The sequence below is a fragment of the Buceros rhinoceros genome, unplaced genomic scaffold (assembly GCF_000710305.1).
Source record: "Buceros rhinoceros silvestris isolate BGI_N320 unplaced genomic scaffold, ASM71030v1 scaffold25551, whole genome shotgun sequence".
NCBI classification, from domain to species: Eukaryota; Metazoa; Chordata; class Aves; order Bucerotiformes; family Bucerotidae; genus Buceros; species Buceros rhinoceros.
The window spans coordinates 37258-44957 of record NW_010394054.1 but is presented as its reverse complement, the minus strand read 5'-3'; positions in this window follow the sequence as shown (position 1 = coordinate 44957).

Genomic DNA, 7700 nt, shown 5'->3' with positions numbered 1-7700 from the left:
GGTAGTTAATGAGCAGCTTGGCTCTTATAGAAGATGAAGGAGCTTACAAGAGGAAGCTGAGGTGGAAAATGAAGTTGGAAACAACAATAACTGTGATTTTTCCCAAGTCAGGATCCTTAACATTCTGTATAAGATGGAAGTGGCCTGTCTTCAAAGCTCCCTCCCCTTCTATTTTTAAAGGACCAGTTAATGTATTTTCTGGTTTAAAAAAACCCCTGAAAACCACATTCCCATCAAAACCCCACATAGTTTTACACAATAGTGTCCAGGGACTCCAAATAAACATGAAGCACTGCTCCTATAAAGGCAGCGTCCAGAGGGTCGCGGAAATTGGTGCAGAACCTTAAGACTTAGATTTCAGCTAACCTCACTGGCCACTGGCTTTGTTAAACAGACTTTGCTTTTTTGGACTTCACTTTGCACGTGTTTTTTTTTCCCCTAAAATAGATGGGATTGTATCATTTTCCTCTTTATTTCAATCACCTAACCAGATGCATACTATCTGTGAGGAATACATCTGCTACTTACAGGCTAATGCCAGGAGTTTAAGAGGGTTAATGCAGTACTATTGAAAGAGGGATGTCCAAGGGCGAAAGCAAGTATTTTCTCGTGTACCTTTGTCCTTTCTGTTATACTGTCCCTGGGTTGTACTTGAAGTTTACCTTTTCGTATCAGCATGAAGCACTGTTGCACTGTCTGTTCCCAAATACCACTTCTCAGTCTAATGGCTTCAGGGTCTCCTGTGTACTCTTCAGTCTGTCAGCCTTGCTTTTCTTGTTCCTGTTCTTCTGTACCTGAACTTACTCTGGATCAACAGTACATACCAAAATACAAAATGCTGGGAGAAGTCAGTGAGCTACTAGGGGTGTAAATCCTTGCTATCAAAACTCATGGAACCACTTGTACATTGATTAAAGATGGATTATGTTGATTGCGGGGCTGGAGAACAAAGTATAACTCAGCCTGTTTTGGGTGAAAAGATTAGAGAAGTCATGCCATATTTTAATTTGTACTGACTATTCTTTTATCTGCTGTATGCATATAATAAATTTTCTGGATTTTTAATATCCACTGAAATACTTTTTATCTTCAGACTGGTGCTGCAAAGCAATTATTCAGTTGTGTAGCCCAGCTTCTTCCTAACAGTGCCGTCAATCTCTTACTGAAGATCAGCCTCCTGTTTGAACACCTAAGTTCTTATTTTACTGAAATATATTCTTTTTATTAGTTAGCTGAAGCTTGGATCTTTGACACAGTTGTAAAGAATTAATGTTTTTCTTTCAGATGATCTCTGAGGCTATTTTGCACAGCGTGTAGCAGAAGCACAAAGAGAACAGACAATTTGTTCAAATGTCTTAACCATCACGTTTTTGAGGCAGGATGTGATAGAAGTTATGGTTAGAACATAGGTATTAAGTCTCGTCCAGCCTGTCTCTAAGATGGGATGTCTTTGCTTCTATTGGATTTTAAATTATTATTGTTTTTATAGCAGCTTAATATAGTAAAAGCTTGCTCACTTTCTCAGAGTCGTTCTAAGTCAGAGCAGAAAGAAGAATCCATGTTACTGAAGTACTCTTCCAGGATTTGATCCAAACAGTGAAAGGTGTCCTGGGTGGAACTTGATTCGTATGGTAAAGCACAATTCAAGTTTGATAGAATAGAGCTTATCTTGCTGCTTCTGGAAACATAACATGTTTTTCATTAGTCTTTTGAGGGCCTTAGTGCAGTGAGACGTGAGCACGTGAGTATCTCGATTACAGCCTGTGCCTACATTCATGGGTGAGGAGAATGCTTTTCAGAAGCAAAATAGTCCATAAAAGACTACATTATATCTGTAAATGTTTCCCTTAGCTCAGGAACAAGGGTATGTTGATTTGATTGGCTGTTTCTTCTAATTTTAAATGGTTTGACTTTTAAGGATGTAAAAAGTAGTATTGCTAAATGTAGCAGTCTGAAAGTTAGTTGTATTTTTTAACAGGGTGTCAACAGGGAAGCAGCTGAGTCTCCTTTGACTCAGTTGACTCTTTACTAGCTGGCATATGTAGAATGAAAAGGATGATTCAGCTTCTGTTGATAAAATAGTTGAACTGCAATTTATGGAAATAGGAAATGCAATAATAGGAATTTCTACTGATTATCTGCACTTATGCATGTACACAGTATTACTGATCTTTTTATTAGTATTTTTCATGTCTAATATTGTTATTTTTGTTTCTGTTTTTTGTATTGTAAATAAGTGATCACACAGCCCATTTCCTCTTCTAATATAATAAATATTGTAGTGGAGATCTTAATGTACTTCCTGATGTCACTGTAACAGTAATACCAGAAACAATACATGATTTTTAACAAGGTTGAGAAGATCATGCCAGTACAGATGTGTTGGCAAGCAGAGCTGAGAGAAATATGGTTCAGGCTGTTGGAAAATACTTGTTCTTCTCTTATTTCAGCTGCCACTGTCTGGGGGTCAACCTGATGGATTTTGTTGTAATTGTTGGCATTTTGGTAACAGGAGGTGGTATAATCACCTGCCCCTGTGCCAGGTTTTACATCTAGCGATTCATTTGCTTCTGAATTCAGTGCAACCTGGTCCAGTCACATGCTGTGCTTTCCTCAGCACCTACTGTGATTTATTTGGAGAGAGCTTGAGCAGGCCATCATTGTGATAAATACATCAGCCTTCATGATGTCTTCTTGAGCATATTCAAATCACAGAAAATGAACTGAAGACCTAATAAAAAGTGACTTTTAAAAAACAGTCTTTGGAAACTTCATGAGAATTGTCAAGAATTATGTTTCTTAATAGGATTCCAACTTACTATAGGCACCTTCTTAAAATGGGGATTACAAACATCTTTTGATACCTGAATAAATGTGTTTCTAATCTTGACTTTTACTAAAAAGAAACAAGCATACATATTTAGGTGCGTAACTTGTTCTCATTTGCTATTTTGTGATTCTGTCACTGATTTATCACACTGATGTGTAAACCAGTCCTACCACAGCTTCCATTTCTAGCTTCTAGGAGAAAATGTACTGCATGTAGTGTGTCTTCTAAACCACCCTAAACCCTGCCACCCGTAGATTCAGCTGATCTGCATGAGAGATTACACATTTTCTGAAAAGGTAACGTGCTATGATGGGTTTTTTCCTCTTAAGGTCTTAAGCATTCCTGATGCTAAATGGCTTATGTCAAGAAATGTATTTCCTCAAAACATTACAAGAAGTAACTTTAGCACAATTCCAAGGGAATATAAATAGTTACTGTGATTTCAAAAAATAAAACAAAAAATTGGAAGGAATAGTATCTGGACAAATGGCTCAAAGCCTAGTCCACTCATATTAGTGGGCTGAAAAAGTAACTAAAACCTTTCCAGTTAAAGTGCAAAGTGGGTTTGTTTTGTTCTGTGGGGTTGGTTGGTTTGTTTGTTTTTTAAGCCAGTAGGACTTGTTTTTTGTTTCTGCAGCTTCTGAATAGTTAGTTGTGTGTTAACTGAGAAGGTGTTTGGATCCAGCAGGGTTTGGTTACGTATTCTTACCTTTGTAGCTACTTCTCTGTTCACAGCAATAACATTAATTCTAAATAGTGAGAAATACAGTGTGTGCCAGTGGTGTTAGTATTAAAGTAGGACTTCGATATCCCTGTTGTGCTCGGCCCGGTTCAGGTAAACAGATGCTCGTCAGTTTGCAGAAGAGAAAATGTCAGTGAAAACTGGAGGCTAATGATGAAAGTTGAAGGAAGCAATGCAAGATGACAGTTGAAGTAAGAAACAACTGTTCAGTTACTGTAAAGCTCTGCAGACAGAAGCATCTAGTAATAAATGCTTAGTCATTTCTGTGTTGGTTAATTAATAGCAATATATTCTCCTTCAGTGCAGCCTGGGGTTTGTTTTTTAGTCTGAAGGGAGATGTCTGGTAGTATGTGACAACAAAATTCCTTGGTTTTGGATAAGGGGATACTTCATTAAGTGATAATTTTCAGTTACTGATTTTTCTGATAAATGTAGCTGGAAATTTATGCACAAGCATGTTCTAAGTTTGTCAGACTTACTGTGGTTTTTTTTTTAATTGTAAGATCAGGAAAGACAACAGCTACCACTGACCAGTTTGAAATCGATGCAGTTCATCGATAGATGTATTGCTTTTCAGAAGGAGGAATTGCATATAGGTAATTTAGAACAAAGGAATAAACCCTAGAGTATTGGCGTTTCAACAAACCTCAATTTATTAAGAAAGTGAAAACTTATACTAAGTATCAGTAATTTTTGTTCTTAAAATAACTTAGCTTCCTATGGCCTCCACTAAGCAGGAGGTGTTGGAATACTCTTAAAGGTGAATTTCTTTTAGAGGAAGGCAGAAAAAGGTGTAGCTGGGAAATCTCTGGAGTTGTGTCCCTGAAGTAGCAACAGTTACTAGTACTTGTGGACGACTACACTGATCTCTGAAGACCTCTCTTTTTAAAGGTGTGATTTGAAGCATTTGGCTTTAGGCACCTGTTAAATTTGTAACCATCAGTTCTTTTATTTTTTACATACATTCTCTGCTGTACCTAGAATTAAGGTTGTTGTTTTTTTAAATAATGCACATAGCTTGCAGATGCATTTAGAAAGGATTAATGAAGTGACCTGTTACAGTCCAGATTTTTATGCTTAAATAGTGCATCAGTATGATTTTTTTTTAAATGTAGATCATGGGATTAGCATCAGGAAATGTGAGCACTTTGGCAACATAGGGATGCTGTCTTCCATGAAGACAGCTTGAGTTTGTTCACTGTTGGTGGCAGAAGGAGATGGGCTACTTCACCGCAGAGCTGTTCGTTGCAAGCATGTGTCCCCGCCATGATCTGAAGCATTGTTGTCTGCTGATTACTGTTCTATTTTGAGAAAGTGCTAAACCCTCCAAAAGGCTTTTTTTCGAATAGTTATTAGACGCGAGGAGTGGTGAGTCCTCAGGTCTTCTCAAATTAGGCAGGCAAACCAAAGCTGATGGGTTAAGCATATACGGCTGGAGTCTGGTGGTTTTCGGTAGAGGTTGTGTTGCTTTACGGTGTGGTAATAACCTCTGGCATACTGAGGATTTGCACAGAGAAGTTAACTTTTTTGTGTGAATTATTCCTACTCTGTAACACTTTTGGAGGAGATAAAAATGCAGTGTTTCTGAGAGACAGGAATTCAAATTTTGGATTTTGGATGTGAAACTGCCTTATTAAATTTGGGCTTTGCAAGGTTTCCAGGTTTGTTAGTATCTGGCTTCTTTCCTGAATTTTCTGAAATAAAACCTTGATATTTTTCTTATTTTTTTCCTAAGCACTAGCAGCTATTTATGATGGATGGGGGCTTGTTTTAGAGAAAACTAATTTTTTAGAATCTTGCATTACCAGGTTTTTTTATACACAAAATCTCTTAAGTATTAACATCACTGACCCTTGTGGAAAGCTGCCTAGTTAAAATGGGACCTCTAATTCAAGAATTGAGCTCCGTGTAATAACAGAGCATTTGTGAAATCAGTTTGTTCAGTTACGGGTATTTTTAGCTCGTGTAATTATTATTTTGTACTTGCACACTGCATTGAAAATGGAAATTTGTTAGTGCTTTAACCAGCTAATGTAACTGTTGCATAATGTGCATTACCAATTATTGACCTGATATTCCCTTGTTTTGGGTGTACTTCACACTAATATATGGAAAAATGTCTACTGAGCACAGTGATTGCTTCTGCTGGAAACTTGGCAATTCTTCAACACAAGAAGCAGCCAATACCTCCCACAGAAACGGTCCAGCCAGGCTACGCTTTGACTACAGAAGTGTTTTCAGTGAGGTTTTGAAGGAGTTGTACGATCTAGCTTTGTCCCTGCTAGGATAATCTGTTTTGCAAACCTGTTGGTAAGGTATTGCTCACTTTTCAAAGCTTACGTGCTTGGAAATTACAGATGCAGGAGAAGATTCCCAGAAGAAAGACATCAAATAAATGAGAAGGGGTTGTATCCGTTCACTTGAGCATATTTAGATTTATGAATTTGTAATGATAATGTTATACTTCTGTAGGCTGTCCTTCAGAGCTGCTCTTGTAGGAGGTGACAGCAAAGACTAGGCTTTCAGGAATACAGATCTTGACAAGAGAAAGTCTCAACTAGAATTAACTCTTGGAGGAGCACATATGCGGGCAGATATCAAAAAGTCCTTCAGATTTCCAGCTCTCAGATAGAACTCTTTATGTTGATAGAACTAAGCCATCAACCTGAGGATAGGGTTGGGGTTTTTTTGCATACAGAACATTGAAACCTAACTTGAAATTTCAGACTTCTAATTACTGTTGCCTGGTGGCATAATTGGAATTTCATGTCGTTGGCAGTGATTTGGAAAGGTCTTGTAATCTCTTGGGCGTCAAGATACTGTTCTGTGATAATAATCAGCTGTGCAGACTGTAAGAAATAATTTTAATAAACTAACTTGCAGTTCCTGGTTTCACAGAGATTATCTCCACTATGTAGATAAGTTATAGTGGCAGTAGGTATTGGGTACCTGAACAGAAGCATCTGCAGGCTAAATTAGAAACTGCCCACATACTGCCATCCTTGCTGGGTGCATGTTGATAAGGAAGATACAGCAGAGCAGCAAAGTAACCACTTGAAATTGTTATTTTACCTTAATAGTAATACTGAAGTTTGATAGTAGATTTTTGGTTTGATTTTCTTTTTTCTCTCTAGTGAAATCATCTCCAGTTGAGTGCCCTGGATAAATCAGCCTCATGTGCCACTCTTGCAGAAGGATGTGTTATGCAAGAAATTTTTAAGATTCAAGTGGAGTATGATGGACATGGAAACTAGTTTTCACTCGTGTTGGTTGAGATCCTTTTTAAACTACATTGATATAGCCACTCAGAATACGTGTGTGTACAGAAGACTGCACACTGATAAAATCCGCCTCTGAGCCTTGGTCAGGCTGAACACTCTCAGCCTCTCATATGAGAGATGCTCCAGTCCCTTAGTCATCTTCAAAGTCTTTTGTTAGACTCTCTCCATTAGCACCTTGTCTCTCTTGTACTGGGAGCATGGACCTGAGACAGTACTCCAGATGTGGCCTCACCAGTGCTGAGCAGAGAAGGATCACCTCCCTTGACCTGCTGGCAGTGCTCCTCCCCACGCAGGGCTGCATGCTGTTGGCTGTCTTTGCCGTGAGGGAGCATTGTGGGCTTGTGTTCAGCTTGTAGTCAGCCAGGACCCCCGAGACATGAAGCAGTGTGCCTCTCTATGGGGCTGGTTTGGGGTGGGATCCCTTCTGCAGCTGTGCTGGAGATGAAGAGGATGTGGTGTTGCCTATGTTCTCCAACAGCAGTGGCAGCTGCTTATGAAACCTGATCACACCTTTTCCCAGGGCTGAGCCAAACCCCCGCCAGGCTGTGTTCGATGGTGTGTTTTAAGAAGCTAGAATGCTTTTGCTGCACTTCAAATATTGCCCTTGGCATTTAGACAGTGTATCTGTAAATTGGTCTGAAGAAGGTGTGCAGGTGAAATTAACGTCCAGAATATTTGAGTTTTAAGACTCATTGAATCCACAGGTCAAGAAGAAAAAAGTGTTTACGCAGCTAATGGCTTTGGAGAGGGCTACAGTGAACATGAATCTCCTTAGGACGTTGCTTAATTTTGGAAGGTTGTTCAGATTTGCTATGAAGTTGAAGTAAAATACTTCTAAATGCTTTCC